Source organism: Hippoglossus stenolepis, chromosome 7 (genome assembly GCF_022539355.2).
Source record: "Hippoglossus stenolepis isolate QCI-W04-F060 chromosome 7, HSTE1.2, whole genome shotgun sequence".
NCBI classification, from domain to species: Eukaryota; Metazoa; Chordata; class Actinopteri; order Pleuronectiformes; family Pleuronectidae; genus Hippoglossus; species Hippoglossus stenolepis.
Genome location: NC_061489.1, coordinates 22227621 through 22243579, shown reverse-complemented (window position 1 = coordinate 22243579; position 15959 = coordinate 22227621). Strand labels below are relative to the sequence as shown.

General features: G+C 39.6%; 1 protein-coding gene across 2 annotated transcripts in view; it reads left to right on the top strand.

Annotated features, from left to right (window-relative positions):
- The window catches only part of lingo2 (leucine rich repeat and Ig domain containing 2), a 190660-nt gene that overhangs the window by 34545 nt on the left and 140156 nt on the right, over positions 1-15959 (top strand). The gene's annotated exons all lie outside the window — the stretch shown is intronic.

The following is a 15959-nucleotide window of genomic DNA, read 5'->3' as shown; positions in this document are numbered from 1 at the left end:
GGTAGTTTATATACAAAGGCACCCGCAGGTACATTAAAAGCGGGCGAATCCGTGGGGGGGCTCTTCTAAATAGGCCAGCAGAACACACTGTTCTTTTCACATACAGCTTTTGGGGATCCGCTGACAGTCGGAACAGATTGCTTTTGACATCGCTTTGTCAACTCAGCATTATAGGGAGATGTGATAAAGAATTAATGAATGTAAGAATTAAGTCTCTGATGTGCGACTGTACAACCCCTTGTGAACGTTTTGAATCTGTAGTATTTAGGGCAGACCTGCGTGATGTATTCATTCTGTAGCAGTGGAAATATGGTGGTAGCAGTAATTCTGTACTTTCCTAATATTGTAGGATTGTAATTGCATAAGTAAACATGTAAGTATACTTGTCAGATAGAGGTGTTTCCGTCTAATTTTAGCTGACACATTTCTGTAGCTTTGGACATGTCAGTGATGCAAACCCTGATGAAAGAACTCTGTATTTGTTGTTGAAAAGCAGCCTCAAAATGGAGGCACCAACACTTCCCTTAGGGCTAAACATGGCTACACGAGGGTTGGTTGGTCAGGATGATTGCAGCCCAGGGGCAAAACTACAGAATCATTAAAGCATCTCTCTTGCAGCAGTTCCTGACATTGTGGTTTACATGATAAGAGCAGGTCTCAGTTCCATGCCAACAACTGTGGCCATTCAGCGGTCCCCAATTGTACTGGCAGGTTAGAGAAGAGGACACGGCACAGTGGAACGGGAGGCAATGAAGCATGATGTAGCCAATTATTGCAGAATCCTTTGTTAATTATATTTTTTCCCCCGCTTTTTATTTTAAACTGTATAAGTGGTAACTGCATTGATACAGTTTTTACTAACATCATGAGCAGGTTGTTTTATTTTAATTGGCAATACAACTAATCAAAGACGGGGGCAGAAATGTTGCTCGGGGTTTATGGGGATCCAGTAAAAGCCTGATAGCTCTGGGGAGAGTGACGAAATGGAAGCAGACGTTGCTGTTACTAGCCTGCAGTTACTGGTATTGTGGTGACAGTAAAAATGATCTATACCAACTGTAGCTTTTCAGACAGCTTGTGAGTCTTCAAAGACATGAAATGCTGAGTGTAGAACACTGAGCGGAGGTGCAGACTGTAATTTATCTTCCACTTTTTCAAAGGAAATGACATATGAAATCCCATCTGTGCTGTTGCCACTATGTTGGGTGTGGCCAGGTCAGAATAGTTAACCACTAAAAGAAGGAGAGATCTTTCACTCTAAAATGTTTTTGACGTATTGCAGGGTGCATGGTGAACAATGTGTCTCCAAAGCTTGATGAGAGGGATTCTCATACATATTGATACAAAAAGACCAGTTCAAGTCACTTTGCATCTTGTAACAGCATCATGAGGGATTTTCTGGGAATGAGAGGTCATATGTATTAAATTAGAGATCTAATCAAGGTAAGTTTGCTGAAAAAGATAAAACCATTCTTCTCACAGAAGCTCAATTAAGTGTTACCTGATAATATAACAAGAATGAAGCGTAGTTACTGTGTGTAGAAGACTATCAAATTTGCTTGGTTTCCAATATTTTGATGCAAAAGTGGCTGTGAATACAGATTAATTATATTTTTTGCATAAACACATTATGCAAAAAACTGTTTTATTTGATAAGCAAACATTCAGTATTTGAGGATTTCTTAAAGCCAAGACGACTTCTCTGGTGCCAAGATGCCAATACTGAGTGTTGAGTATATATGAAAAAAGTCAAGTAAACGTTTTACCCCCTTAAATAACCCCTATTCCACCATTGAAGAGGCAAAACATGAGATTCTCAACATGCTTTGTTTACTTCGATTGTGCAGTGGGTACCAGACATTTAATCCTTGAATTGTATCTGTTTATAGAAAATGTAATGAGTCATATTCAAGATGGCTTGTCACAGCTTAGCAACTGGAACACGACTCATCAAATTGGTGCATCGATAGATCAAACTGTGCAGATCCTAGACTGGATTCACCAACCCCCAGAAGTCCCTTTATGTGCAGCACGCTGAATGAGATCTAATTTCTAAGCAGCCATTGAGATTTTGTTAGCTTGGTTCCAGACCCTTTGGATCACAGCCCACATCATCATTCTATTTGTTCAGTGCTTTTAAAAAGGAGCTTTGTAGGTGGGAATGCGAATGGAGATGTCATCTACCTACATTGCTTGGTATCTACATCCATTACAAAAATAACTACTGAAAGGGCAACCATGGATGAGATCAGCAAAGGCTGATGTTCATCGCTCCATCCTGTGATGAGTGATGAGACGGTTGGAAAAATGTAATTGTCTCTGTTGCTTTTACTGAGAATATGTACTGTTCTATTTTGCTGCTGTTGAATTAGTTATTTGAATAAGTTGATTTGCATCAAATTAATCTCTTTACTGTAAAATGGCCTCTTGTAGTTACAGTGCGAATGTAAAGCAACCGTCTACTCTGCTGCTCATCATTTAGATTAATTAAACTTACTGCTTTGGCCCATGGGTCGACGTATCAAATATTTGGTTGAATATCCCCTCTCCCACTGCATTTATCATGGCAGCTTGTTTTCAGGAGCTAAATCACAAGATCCCGTTGGACTTCATGTTTATCAGCTCACCATAAATAGCCATGTATACCAACTTCTCTGCTCCATGACCAAATCATACAAAAACCTTCTGATACTAATTGACGACAGTCTCATGAGACGTTCATCCTCTCACAGGCCATTAAACTAATTCTCTTCCACCTGCTATCAACCATCAGCCACCCATCTGCTTTCATCCATATGTACACACCTCATCTCTACTCACCTTTGCTTCTTGCTCTCACAGTTTTCCCCAGAATAGACACCACCACCCAGCGACACCTCACTCCCAGTTCCCCCAGTCAAACTTTAACATCGTCAGACAGTAGTTATCATCAATTCATTTCATGGTTAATTTGTTTCATTCAAAGGAGGAATCGTATCACTCTCTGTAATAGAACAGTTTGTGCCGTCATTTAACTTTGAAGGGGATTGCTGTGCTGCACATCCACAACTGAGGCCCTTTATTAATGGTGTAGACAAGATAACAGATGCCTATAACCCCTTTGATGCTGTCATTAAAATGGAGATTCCTTACAACTGAGGTGAGATTGAGCAAAAAAGTATCTAATGTGAAAGTAAAGAGAAGAAATTAATATACCTGTATCCTCTCAAAGTAAATTATGGCTGACAGACAGTGTTGTGTTTGAATGCACTATATAAGTTGTTGTTTTTTCTCATTGAGATTAGGTAAAAAAATTCAGGTTGGCTTATTCGGTTCGAGTACCGTTTTCAAGAGGAGGTGAGGTAATCAATAGTGACGGGTTCTTAATGGTGTTTGATTCACATTGCAAAATGATCAAAGACCTCACACGGTGCTTGGCCTGTCCCTGTCTGAGAAGCACTTGTTTTACATTTCCCACAGCTTTTCACTTAAGTGTCCCCGTTGTTCTGTGATGCATGATGCAATTTGTTTTTCTCTCTCTGGATTGGCACACACGGCTTTGCGTGCTCAATGAAGATCTTACATTTTCCTTTGAGGTAGGTTTAATGATGCCCTGGGCACAAGCAAAAAAAGGCAGCAGTGAGATACAGACAGGCCTGGTGTTATAATCCTGTATCGAAGTGAATTTACCATATCTGCACTGCGGTGAAGACAAAACAAGAAGAGACTTCATGGCAACTTTCATAGTTCAGTTTTTGTCAAAAGATCAAAGTAAGCAAAAGGTAATACTAAGTTTTGCAATATGCACATTCCCACAGGCACAACTAGGAATAAAAAAATATAATCATTTGATGTTACCTTTTAACATGTTTGAATACATGTTAATCCTGGAGCCCACCTGGAACCCAGCAGTGACATTAAATCTGTTTGAAGCCACCTCCTGCATATACCTGCTCATGCAAAACTGTGTGTTGCATTAGTCTCTCCCCCTCTCTCTCTCTCGCAACACATCATCATCACTTTCCAACCTCGGTCCCACCAGGGGCCCAGCAGCAGCTGCAGAGAATAAGTTGCCACATCAGAGGCTCTTCCCATGAGCTGACAGTCGGCACCATCATGCCATGGGGTGAGGAGGTGGCAGCGCATAAAGAGGATGCATCAGATGTGGGGATGAAAATTTATAAGACTTTATTGATTCTAGGGCTGTGAAACGTGTTGAAAATGAATTTGCCTAAATTTATTGCACATACCAACATTTTAGCTGTGACAAGCAAGTTAAATTGTGGAACACACAATGTATGAAATGTAAAGTTATGTGGTGCTGCAATTCCATTAGTCTGTATCTGACCCTGTGTAGTTTATTGCTTCATGCTGCTCTGGGCCTTACAACTATTTCATGTTTAATGTTTTCAGTCAAGTCAGCAATCTTCGCTGCAAATGTCGTGCCGGCCACACGGAGATAAGTACATAGGCTAAAACACAAGGTGTTATTTTCTCTGCAACATCTCCACATATAGCCACATTAACTGCTCGCACCATTCCTGCCACAAACTTTAGGTCTTTGCCTTTTTTTGTCATTTTACCTTCCTTCTCCAAGTCACTGTTTATTTTTGATTATCTATATATACTCAATAGTTTATAATCTATATATAATATTTCTATAATAGGCTATAGATGGCAATATCCAGAACGAATTGCAAAGCATATAACTAGAAATACAAAATTTGTAGCTGCACGGTGACACTCCTTCACTCTTTTCTCTCTCTCATTATTTTCCGTCCCTGTGTAACAAGCGTGTCAGGGTGAGCCAAAGTCTGTCTGTTATCGTACCTGAAATGGATGTAATGAGGTAATATTTTCTTTTTATTTTCATTTAGTCAAAGGGGAAAATCTGCTAAGCTTGTCTAATGCTATTATAACATTGGGTTTTTACCCTTGGTTTCAGACGTGCTGCTCGGTTGGGAAGCAGCGTTACTCCAGCATAGTGTCAGGTAAAAGGCATTCTTGGAATTTAAGTTCATGTTGGGTAGAAAGATGGTTCAGCATATTGCTTGTGTTTCCAGCCTCACTTGAAATTACAATTTTACAGAGATTGGAACTGGCACATTTAAAGAAATCTAGCAGGTTTAATCTGCTTGGCTGCCTGAATCATTCTAAGCAGGGGGGGATATGGTTCAGATGGCCCAGACAATGTGGAACTGTTTCTCACCTGTAACTGCTTATCAATTCCCATCCCTAATTAGAGGGTACGCAGACCAAAAGGAAAGCTGGATGTGGTTAAACTATTCATCGCCACCTGGCCGTAAGTAGCACATCAGACCATTTTGGCACGAGAGACGGAGAACAGCGGGTGTGAGAAATAAAGAGAGGGAGAGGAGCCACAGGGCCAGAAAATGAAGATGTCAAAATAGCTTAAACTCAGGAATATCCTTGTTAATGTCCTCACCTCTAGAAAGTGGTTTACTTGTAGTGGTGAAAGTGAGTATTTGCCTACTTAATTCTATTTTGGGATATCTGATTATCAGTTTGGTGCCATGTGTAACAGTGTTTGCTAGAATGTATTTTACACATGAAAGTGTAAAATGATTGTTCAGAGCAAGGAGGAGCCATTGACAGGCGTTATCAGCTCTAACTTAAGAGTGAATATGCAAAGGGTAGTGATAATCGACTTCATCGATGTGACACAGAATGGAAAATTGTATCGCTGATACTTTTTTCCTCAGATGTTAGAGCCCCGCATACCTGCTGCTTCAGCAGGGATTAGCTTTGCCGATGACAGAGTGTGGCAGTTGGGTTGGAAGTGAGTTTGTAGATAACAAATAACGCATAAATTTGAGCTCAAGTGATAACGGAGCGGAACCACAACAATCAACACAACCAATCGTGGCGAACCGGTGCAGCGGAGACAGATGATGCTTTTTTTTTGTTGGAACTTTTTAAATCACATTTCAGCTTTATGTCTGTTAACACTATCACTTATCAGCGGAAATATAACATCTACTCATCAGATTGAGGCAGATTGTCTTAACCTTTAAATCCTGGCTATTTCATGCTGCATCAATTTGTGTCAGGGTTGGAAATGTATATCTTGTTGTCTATTTGTCTGCAGTAATCTGTGATACTTTTACCGCTGACTCGTTCAGTTGTCTTCAAGCCCCTTCTTTGTGGTTCTAATGCCAGTTTATTTGTCATTTAAGTTTCCACCTCAATAAAGTGGAGTTTGACAGCAAAGACTCAATGGCTGGCATTTGATTGACAGCAACAATATTCCAGAAGAGAGGTAGGGAAACGATGTGAATATTCAAGAGGAGGATTAATCCTTTTCCTTGTGCGCTCTTGAAGTCCTTCATGCTGTGGGTGAGGGAGGGAAAGGATTATGTTGGAGGTTTTAGTGAATTGAAACACATTGTACATTAACAATGTTGACAGACTGTTTGATTTTTGTATGAATATTTTCATTTTGAATACAGCTATTCTCACAATTGTCTGAACCAGAAGCGACCTGAGGTTTTTTTTTTTAGACACTCGTCGATGTTAATGTGAAACACTCAAATGTCTGTAAAGTTCCAGTTACTTTTCACATAGTTGTTGACTGTAATCTCAAATGAAACGTTCACTTCATTATGCCAGAGCAGCTCACCTGCCTGCCTTATGCCCAGTTGCTGCCTTTTGGCTGTACGTCTTGTGCAGTTTGATGTTTTAACAAGAAAGAAGGCAGTTCACTCAATGAACACTATTGCGTTGAACTGCAACATCTTAAATAAGATGTAAGGGCACCTCAATCAGCCGTCTACCTTCTCAGCCTGTGAAGCCATTGCTCTGTGTCTCATTTCCAGAGTATTGATGTCTTTAAGTGAGCTTCCCAAGTGCTTGAAGGGAGTGGATGCTTTATAGATTGCTTTCAGGGTGTTGAGACACAGCCGACTGGCGTAGCTCAAAGGTGAACGCTTGGTCGTTCTTTCAAAGTGAACGTAAAACTTCGGAGGACATGATATTGATATTTTTGTCAGAATTGTGTTCTTCATCAAATTCCACTTAAATTACAGATTGTTTATAATTTACTCTCACTGAAATCTTTGTGAGAAACACCTGTACTCCTGCGTCTGTGGCAGATTGTATAATTGCATAATCAGGTGGCAGCAATGCATAAAATCAGAAAGATGCAGGCCATGAGCTTCAGTTGATGTTAGAATCAAACACATCAGATTGGGGAATAAAAATGTAATCTCAGTGAGTTTCACTGTGGCATGATTGTTGCTGCCAGGCTGGTTTGAGTATTTCTGAAACTCCAGATCTTCTGGGATTTTCATGCTCAACAGTCTCTAGAGTTTACTCAGAATGCAATAAGAAAAAAACCTTCATTAAACAGCAGTTTAGTGGATAGAAAAATGTCTTATAGACGAGAGAGTTCAGAGGAGAATGACCATACTGGACAGTTGAAGACTGGAAAATGTGGCTTTATCTGATGATTCTCCATTTGTGCGGCGTCGCCCAGATGGTCGGGTCAGAATTTGGCATCATGAGTATGAATCCATGGACCCAGTCCGCCTTGTGTCAACAATCCCTGCTGGTGGTGGTGGTGGTGTAATGGTGTGAGGAATGTTTGCTTTGCAGACCTTGGTCCCCTCCATACCAACTGCTGCTGTTTATATGCTGCAGCCTATTTGAGTATTGTTGCTGACCATATGCATCCCTTTATGATCATAATTTAGCCATCTGCTAATGGATACATCCAGCTTGATGGTGCAGTGATACAAAGAAACAGTCGTCTTAGACTGGTTTCATGAACACATCAATGCATTCACTGTACTTCAAGGGCCTTCCCAGCCACCGGATCTATAGATATCTACAGGTAATTATATAGAACATCTAGTGGGATGTGTTAGAAAAAGAGATTTGCGGCATCAATGCCCCGCTGGGAAATCTGCGGAGATGATGTGATGCAGTCATGTCAACACGGAGCAGAATCTCAAAGGAATGTGTCCAACATCTGAACTGAGTCTCAACAGTTGTAGCAAAGCGTTAAGTAGATGTGGAGAAGATTAATTCTGCACTTTCAACAGTTGATCTTTTTTATTCTCTGTAAACATTTTTCTATATTCTGTTAAATGTATTGGATTTTCGTTGGGTCATTAATTATTTTGTTGTGGTAATTTAAAAGAAGCACAGATGTTAGGTTAACTTGAACAAGGATGGAGCAAATAAGCTGCCACCTGGTCAGTTACTCCAACTGGACTGAATTCAACATGGCTAATCTCTTGAGCATACATACACATACAATCTGGCAGAAGTGTGATCTAGAGGAAGACTTATGGTCTTATTCCAACTGGATAAAGACTGCCAGTGATTAGAGAAGAGAGTAGAAAAGAACTGCTCGGCTAGAGAAGCAGGGAGAGTGCTCTGAAGAGTGTAGGCAGCTGGACTGCAGTAATTAGTCAGAGACGCCATTCGTGGTTAAGGGGCAGCTGACCCCTGGCCTCGCTTGCTTAGAAGAATGGCAGAGGTTCTTCCCTCTCTCAAATATGACTGTGATTAACATCAGCAATTACCTGCAGAAATTGCATCCCCCTTTTTACTGTTAGACAAAGAGAATCGAATGGCCTGTGAGGTCTGGAGCCTCAACCACAATCGTCTTTCTTTGATTTACAGTTCACTCTGGCCAACATCCAAACAATCATTATGGACACTCATTACTAACTCCTGGATAACAAATTTAAAATATATGCATAAGTGTGTTAGCAAGAGATGGGATTTACAATAAATCCTGCGGTTATTTCGATTTGTTAAACCCATAACAGTGACACGACTGTTGCTTATTTCTCCTAAGCTTTTGTAAAACTATATTGAACAGAGGGAAACCCATTAAGGTATTACAATACAATGCAGTTTTAAGTAGGGCAGAAAGCCCTTGTTTTCCACTAATCCAATTTAAGGAGAACAGGCAAAAAGTAGAAAATATCATTAAGAACTTTTAATGTCTAAAAAGAAGAACCATGCATGAAGCAATACATCATTACTTAAAGAAATATTCTCTGCAGAAAACATTGTATCTATATTCAACCCTAAGAATTGTGAAGCTTCAAAAATGAGCTCTCTGATCTTAGTATCTATGTCTTCTGTCCTTTATGGTTGAGCTAATGAGCTAACCCCTTGACACCCTGTGAATTTGTTGATGTTTACCTCCTCAGAAGTTGTAAAGGTGAGCGAGCCGGGTGAACTATGCACATTAATGATGTTACTTGGACAGCAACTAATTACACTGACGCATTTGGGTCCTCATTTGGTGACGGTGTCAGCAGCCTCCCAGCCATTTGAGTGCCCATGCTAGACTGAACTACCATAGAGGTCCCCCTGAAAGTCCCTCTTGTCTGGCAGTGTACGCGTCGGTGTCAGTGAACAGAGGCAGGAAAGCTTTACATTTGTTTTTCCTTTCACTTTATACCGGGGAGATTTACACGAGTATCTTCGTTTTGAGGTGAGATAGAAATGCTTTTATCAGCCCCTGTGTGGGCTAACCCGAGATTCTTAAGATCAAGCTGGTGTGCTGGGAGAGCTGGTAGAAATGTCATCGTTACCCAGGGTGTTGTTGTTCCGTCAGTGGTCTACCGGGGAATATACTTGCTGATTACAAGGACCCCTGTGGCTTCATTCAGAGCAGAAAGTATAAAACTGGAATGAAGCAGCCATATCGCAACAGCTCATATTCAAGAGCACAGCAGTGCTTTTTTTTTTTTTAAGGTGAACAAGAAATCCTCTTCTCACCTCCACTGTGTTCAGATTTCTCGCCATCGTGTGGAAATTCATCAGTAAACAAAGTCTGATTCAAAATGTAATATTCAAATGTAAGTGATGGGTAAAAGTTGTAATTCCTTTAACATTTATGCGGCATAAAAACAGTATTTATTTTATCATTGTCAATTTTCTACATCTTGACTGTATAGGGATTTTATTATCGTCTGGAGGATTATAAATAACCTTACCAACGGGTTTAAGATAGAATATACCTTGCTATTCTCAAAAATGTACTGAAACCTTCGTGACTAACTTTGAGCAGGTGGTGGAGACATGATTTGTATTTGCACCTTTGGGAACAAGGGGCTGGCAGAGATTGAGAGACAAGTGTCGTCTACTGAGGGCAATAAATCTGAAAAAAGTGAGACAGAATGTGAGAGGAGCTGCAGTGGCAATTATTAGGTGTAAAAAAAAAAGGAAAGATATATATCATAAATGTATCAGGGGGGGGCACAGAGACGCCTGCAGCTATTCGTCTATGATTCACACCCCACGTTCTCTGAATCAATTCAACTACGCCATGAACATCAGGGTTGGTTTGGAAAACTGGAAACGGGCCAATCAGACCATTTATCTAAAATGAGGCGAGTTTGATGTGAGGACAGACAGTGTTGCTGAATCATTTTGATTAACCACCAAAATAGCTGCCACTGATGTGAAGCGTTCTGATGCATCCTCTATTGATGCTATAATAGATGGTATATTTTCTGGATGTTTATTTTTCTCTATATATCACACATTGCTGTGATTTGGTTGTCAGGGTTTTTCCTGTCTAAAAATTAGGCGGGGTTGGTACTGGGGTACCATCAGTACTGGGGGACTGTAGTAGTTTGTTAAATATACAAACTACTACATTCATGGTGTATTCATTAAAACACAACAAACTAAATTATGAACATATTACAGTTTTTCTTATACAAGGACAACTGCTCACAGTGGTCACGGCCAAATTAATCACTATAAGCAAATGATTGCTATACCTGAATTACGTAGCTTCTGCATGATAGTCCCCTTAAGGGAAAGGTAATGGTAGTTTTAAGATAAGACACTCTCTCTCTCTCTCTCCCTTGATATTATTACATCAATGGATCAACACACTGCTTTACCAGGATGCCTAAGATATTTTTTTACAGGTCATCCAAACTCTTACAAGTTAATTATTAAAATGAGGAAAGTTCAGTTATTTTTTTAGAGCACCATTCCCTCAATGCAGCTGTAATACTAGTCATGTTCTCTGACCGAGCAGGGTCAGAAATGATTATACTTTGTGGCTGGATAATGAGTTGAAAGAAATGAATGGCAGAGCCAGCTAGCATGCTGAGCTAGCATGCTGAGATGCAACGTAAATAAGTAGATACATGGTGCAAAGTGCTGGATCCCTTCCAAAATGTACATGTAGAAATGAAAAGCAAACATTGGGAATAAGCTCATTTAGTGTGTGTTGGAGGTTTTAGTCTTTGTCATTAATTGCCTAACATTTTCAACAGTTTCTATATGTAATTTGTTGGTTTTGGTCCATTCATAAGATTTCTTGAAACTAAGATATAGAAGATCAGCGTACTTACAAATGCATATGATGCATCGTCTTATAGAAAAAAACATAATATCTTTAAAAGCAGTTGGCAGATCAAAAGTAATTAGCTTTGATTTACAGTAAAACTACACTGAGCTATTGCAAATGAATTACACAGAAATACATTTAGTAATATACACTTAATATTTCTCGTACTTGTTTTAGTTAGTTCAACATTTATTTGGTTACATTTTATGAATTTTGATTAAAGTGAATTAAATTAACAGTGTTGTAAGCCCCTCCATACTTAACCATCAAGGTAACTCTGGGCCGTTATGTTGTTGCTTACAATCACATTGTTTTGGTAAAATCCATGTTCGATTAAGTCAATATGCGAAACCAAACATTGTGTAAAGAGGGAGAATCAATGGTTTCCTCCCTATTATGACGAGAACTGGAGCAGAGCCCCATTGGCTTTCAGTCATGCTTACTATTGATTGTTAGGACCATAATTTACTTTTGTCCCAAAGCTAGCTTTTCACCCCATTACACTCAGCTCATGGCTCTTTGGCCAGAGTCGTTCTTGGTCTCCATCATCATTAACACCTGTCTGGTCATTAAAGCGAGCAGCCAGATAAAAGGGGCAGAGATTATAGATTCCATCGTTGCTCTTCTCATGGACTTGGCTAATGATTTGTGTAAAGGTCTAATGCCTCACATGGCAAAAGGCCAATCGGTACCAAAAAAGTCACAAGCTAGGACACTGGAACAAGTGTCAATGTGTCTGATTGTTTTCTACTTTCACCTCTGGCATTAATTACAAAGCAGGGTCCTTACTGGGCAGTGAGGCCTGACGTTGAGTAGGCAGTTAATTCTTAAAATCATGTTGCTGTGATGCAGGATGTGTTTACTCACCCGAAGCACATCAGGATTTCCTAAATGACACGACACATTTGATGGCACTTGATTGTACCCCTGGGCCTTCAGCCACCATCTCTGCCTTTGCTGAGTTCCACTGGAAAAAATATTTTAGATGCTAATCTTTTGTAACTTCCCTTCCTGCATTCAATTCGTTTAACTACAAAGAATGCATTAAACTTAATATAATGTCCAAGCGATCTGGAATAATGTAATCTAATTGTAATACAATGCCCTACAATCATTGCTTTCTTTCTCTAGGAAGGGACTCATGGATTGAAAGGTAGTTAACGCTTAAAGTTATCCATGGTCTCAATCAATACCTTCCACTTTGCAAAGCAGGTCGGCCAAAATGGTAACCGATAGCCTTAAGAGTAGAGCACTGACACATCAGAAAATAAATTAGCGTCCTCATCCAGACGGATTTAGCCCCATGTATCATTCAGCAGTTGGATTGCACACGTAGTAGCTTGAGAATACCGGGAAGAAAAGGTCAAGTTTAAGGGATTACCATTTCTCTCAGCCAAATCCCCTGCTAAACAAATGGAACCCTGTGTCAGCATAAATCAAGTAGAGAGAAAATATTTGTGTTTTCAAGAAGACTAAGGAAGAGATGCAACATGATTCCAACAAAGAAAATAATAGAAAAACAGAAAAGGGGCTCGAGAACATGGGACTTATTTATGGTAGTAGTGTTGTTAAACTGCATAGATTCAGTAAAATCCCTTGTCCATACTAACACTTGAAAACGCACATTACATGAACATTCATGTAGACTCGGCATGTGCGTGCTGGTGTAAACAAGAATATTGTCGACTAGTTACATTTGCTGAGTTACAGAAAATACTCTGAACAGGAAACTACAATTGGGAACAGTAAGATTTCATCTTGCACCAACGATGAGGTGGAACTATTTCTGACCCTAAGTGTCAGCAACATTTTGCCTTTAGCGCTTGTAGTTGAGTCGGGGCTGAAACAATTGGGAAGCAAATGTGGGTTAAGCGGAGCCCAGCAGCGTTTCCAAACCACTCGGTCATAGGCGTTGGACGGCAGGTGTAAATAACTGTGTGTCATTTTAAAACCATTGCATAGTAGTGTGGATGTAGCCTTAGGTAAGGCCAGGTTTTAAACTTTACAAACAAAAACCACCATATGAATACAAGAGTTTGTAGATTAAGTGAAGAATGTTCACTTAATTCACCTTATCATTGAAGAAAAAAGGTTGAGAGAAAAACTAAAAGTTAAATGAAAGGATCTGTTTTCAATTAGCAGTTGCCAGTCATCGATTTAAAAGGTACCTTGACTTTTGGTGCAGTGAAGATTCAATCCCCTATTGATCCTGAAAGTGTTGGGTTCTTGTTAAGGAGGCCTACACCACTTCCTGCTGCAGTGTCTTAGCAGAGCCTCAGCAAAACGCAGAGAGAGAAGAGGGAGGAAGTGAGAGGAAGAGTGAAGTTACTGTATGAACATGTGTGGGTGTGAGTAAAGCAAGAGGGAAGTAATGGCACTAATACACCAGAAAAGAAGAGCATTGATTGTGAGAAAATCTTAGAGGCCATTCATGCATATGGACACAAAAGCAGGGGCAGCAATTGGCTGCTATTTACTATGAATGGGGCCTTGTTTTATATCCCAAGCACTGTCCACTGGTCTGCAGAGATTAAACAGATACCCAGTGGCAATTCAGCTGAAACCTGAGAAAAGGCTCGACTTTATGTAAATGTCCTATCGAAGCAGTGTGATCGACAACCATGGGGTCAATAATTTATAACAATTTTCAGCTTGTAAAGTGATGCCCAAATAATTCCCGTGTTTGTTCTTGTAAATCAACCTTTGGAAGCCTGCAAAATCAATCCGTATTAGATATTCAAGTTTGAGCATATTTAGAAAGGATTTGTGTTTGTAGACAAAATGAGACTGTGAATAAAATCTGTAAACAAGTTATATCAGTGCGTTTCACAAAGATGGTAAAAAAAAAAAGTGTTTCAGTGAACGTCTGTGTACAAAAAACAAAGCAGAGAAAGTTCCCACACTGTGTTACAATGAAGTACAAATGTTGAACTTGTTTTTAATACCTGAATCTGATGGGGCATTCACACCTAGAGTTTCCAAAGATTACCTACTGCTTTGTATTTACATGTGTGAAGAAAACATAGAGTATATTGGAGAAGATTCTGGGGATATTTTGGGTTAAGTCCTTAATCTTAGGTAAGTAGTTTTAGTTTTTTTACCCTATGTTTATAATGGATGTGAGGGATCAGGTTTTGCTCCTGTGTTGTCTTTGGTACATGTTGCTTTGAAAAGCACAGGGACTATTCTCTCCATCAAGAAAACAACTTTAAGAGAGGACAGTAAAAAAACTAAAAATGTTTTTCCTTGAAATAAGTGAGAATAGACAGAGTATACTTATCCCTGGCTGCTGATGTTTTTTTCCATATCAAAACCCATCATCTAAATAAAACCAATGCTTTAAAGTCCTTCATCCTTCCTGATGCACCCAGTCACCGCCACGATATTTAGACCCACACTGAAAATACCGTCTCCTTTTTCACTTTCTTCTCTGACGCCGTTGAGTTTTATGCCACTTCAGCTGTTTATCCTGGGAGCTGTGCTCTTCCTCCTTCAGGCCCGTGCTCAGACCCTTTTTTCTTTTTTTTTTTGCATCAGCACAAAATACTTTCCAACCAAGGTCTCCAGCATTTGATCTTTCCATCCGCTACACAATATGGGGAATGTTCACACATGTGGAGTATTTTCTTTCTCTTTCACCTCAAGAATTTACAATAAATTGTCTGTATACTCTATTTTTGCCATTTTGCTGCCAGTACCCATTATAAAACTTCATATACACCAGCAAGTGTTATTGGCAAGTGGCCTGTTGATGCTGCGTTATCTGATGTTCTGTAAATGTGAACTGCCAGCTGCAATATCCACCGGTGTCAACTTACCAGTGCTAACTGCAAGTAACATATGTTGGGGTTGTTGATGTCCTCCCAACTGGCATCACAAATTACTGAGGTGTGTTCACAAAAGCGGTAAACACGACCAGTGAAACGTTTCCATAGCTTTTTGGATTCACTGGCTGGGAGGCACCATTGACTTTTGCATGTCAATACAAAAGCAGCAATTTCTATGATGAGGTTATAAAATGATCTCAGTTGATTTTTAAAACATGGAAATCAATCGTTTAGGTGTAGGTTCCTGTAACCCCCAAAAGAAACACTTTTTAAAACTTTATACCCTCAACCACACTTCCTGTCTCAGCATTTCTCTGCTGCATAATAATACTGTGGAGTACGTTTTTGTTTTATAAAATAGGTGGAGGAACCAGACTGAATTAATGTTCTGATAAGTCATGTATATGTATGGTTTTAATTATTAATAACTATGTACATACTTTACACTAATTAACTAAAGGTTTTACAATCAGCACACTCATTAAAATATGCAATAATTAAGATCAGATTGATTAGTGACGTTAGAGGCCATTAAATATGGTTCTTTGCCACCAATATGTTTCTCCTGGAGCCCGAGGCTGGCCACTCTTTCCTTCACGTCCTTATGAAAAGCTCTGTGAGACATAGTTTTCTTTTCGTGCTGCGCTGTCTGATTGAATACTTTGTATTTTAGTCTCTGTCATTGTATGTAATTGTCTGTTGGTGTTATTTTGTTTATTTCCCCCCAGTTTCCTTTGGCACAGAAGCTTTTCAAATTGTGTTCACTGGCAACTTTTGTGTAAAATGGCAATGTGCACACA